Raw genomic sequence first — 2,500 nt, forward strand, 5'->3', positions numbered from 1 at the left:
GTGTAAAGGGTGTAAAGTGTGTAGTGTGTAAAGGGTGTAAAGTGTGTAGTGTGTAAAGGGTGTAAAGTGTGTAGTGTGTAAAGGGTGTAAAGTGTGTAAAGTGTGTAGTGTGTAAAGGGTGTAAAGTGTGTAGTGTGTAAAGGGTGTAAAGTGTGTAGTGTGTAAAGGGTGTAAAGGGTGTAAAGTGTAAAGGGTGTAAAGGGTATAAAGTGTGTAAATGGTGTAAATGGTGTAAAGTGTGTAAAGGGTATAAAGGGTGTAAAGGGTGTAAAGTGTGTAGTGTGTAAAGGGTGTAAAGTGTGTAGTGTGTAAAGGGTGTAAAGGGTGTAAAGTGTGTAAATGGTGTCAATGGTGTAAAGTGTGTAAATGGTGTCAATGGTGTAAAGTGTGTAAAGGGTATAAAGGGTGTAAAGGGTGTAAAGTGTGTAGTGTGTAAAGGGTGTAAAGTGTGTAGTGTGTAAAGGGTGTAAAGTGTGTAGTGTGTAAAGGGTGTAAAGGGTGTAAAGTGTGTAAATGGTGTAAATGGTGTAAAGTGTGTAAATGGTGTAAATGGTGTAAAGTGTGTAAATGGTGTCAATGGTGTAAAGTGTGTAAAGGGTGTAAAGTGTGTAAAGGGTGTAAAGTGTGTAGTGTGTAAAGGGTGTAAAGTGTGTAGTGTGTAAAGGGTGTAAAGTGTGTAGTGTGTAGTGTGTAAAGGGTGTAAAGTGTGTAGTGTGTAAAGGGTGTAAATGGTGTAAAGGGTATAAAGTGTGTAAATGGTGTCAGTGGTGTAAAGTGTGTAAAGGGTGTAAAGTGTGTAGTGTGTAAAGCGTGTAAAGGGTATAAAATGTGTAAATGGTGTCAGTGGTGTAAAGTGTGTAAAGGGTTAACGTTAAATAAGAAGTCTTGTCCTGTTTTAAGAAAACACAGTAACAGATGAGGTGAAGGCAAACACACCCCCTGATGTGAAGTCTGTTATTCCATGTGTCACGTTTCTCGCCTACATCACGCCTATCGACCGGCGTTTACACAATGACCATTTGTTCAGGATTCGCTTAGTTAGAAATGAAGAAATAAAATCTTTTAATTAAGCTTGTAAATGACTTTGTCGAAAAATGACCCTGCCTCATGCGCTATGGTCGCTATGGTTACTTCCATCCAAACACGGTAACCTATAAATGATTCCTAATTAAAATGAAGAGTTCAATTGTACCATAAACATTAGTCGATACCATAAAAGGTCAGGACTGCAGGGCGACCCGGTGCAGAAGCACGCTGACGTTGTAACCATGTTTGATTGGCCACCGCAGCTCGGCTCGGGCTGAGTGGGAAACCAGTTCAGATGATTAATCACGTGAACAGAGTGTCTGTGAATACGGCTGTCCTGCTCCATTAATGTTCGGCTTTATCCTTCGTGCATCAGCCACACGGTCACATGAACACGCCACATACGCGCCTCAGACTTTACACTGCGTATCTGTTTTACATGATATTTTATAATACCAGCCCGATTCCAAAAAAGTTGGGACGCTGTGTGAAATGTAAATAAAAACAGAATGCAATGATTTGCAGATCTCTTTTTGATGATATTACGTGGATATGCACAGTCTTCACAATTTTAGGTTGAGGAACATTATTCTGAAATTGCTCCACATATTGTAGATGCAGTTTTTCACAGATTGGTGAACTTCTGCCCATCTTTACTTCTGAAAGACTCCGCCTCTCTAAGATCCTCTCTTTATACCCAATCATCTTACTGACCTGCTCCCAATTAACCTCCTGCTGTTTCTTTTTACTAACACTTACCGTTCCAGCCTGTTGTTGCCCCGTCCCAACGTTTTTGAGACGTATTGCGGCTTATTGTTTTTCCTTAAAATGGTTCATTTCCTCAGTTTAAACGTTCAATATGTTTTCTACGTTCTATTGTGAATAACCGACGGCTTTATGAGATCCTGTGCAAATCACTGCGTTCTGTTTATATTTACATTTCACACAGCGTCCCAACTTCTTTGGAATTAGGGTTGTATTTAGAACGACAAATACAGCGGCTTTTTTTAACTTGAATTAGCCAAACTAGACATGAGTTCGTTTTTTTTTAGAAAGCAACAGATCATTTAAAGAGAATCGCACAGGAACGTGTCATGTTCTACTTGTCCCAAGCACCAGCAGGCTGGTTAATGATGCTGTGTCCCCTACAAAGAAAACGGAGAAATGCAGATTTAACATGATGTAATATACAATATGTGGATATTCTGGGGGTTCACTGACATGATTTTATATTTATATCACAATCTCATGTTGATCATTAAACAGCGTCCTGTAGAAGGAGTTCTTACAGTCGCAAAAAACGATATCCCTTAAATAATTCAGCGTAGATCAGATTTTTGTCTTAATTTGGCTACCTGGGTTAAATAAAGTTTAAATAAATTAAATAAAACGACTTACCAGTTTCCATCTCAGGAGATTATGTCATAGTTACCGATAATCTCAGTAATCGTTAGAAATACGTTGAAGCCGAAAA

Source organism: Ictalurus punctatus, chromosome 28 (genome assembly GCF_001660625.3).
Source record: "Ictalurus punctatus breed USDA103 chromosome 28, Coco_2.0, whole genome shotgun sequence".
NCBI lineage: Eukaryota > Metazoa > Chordata > Actinopteri > Siluriformes > Ictaluridae > Ictalurus > Ictalurus punctatus.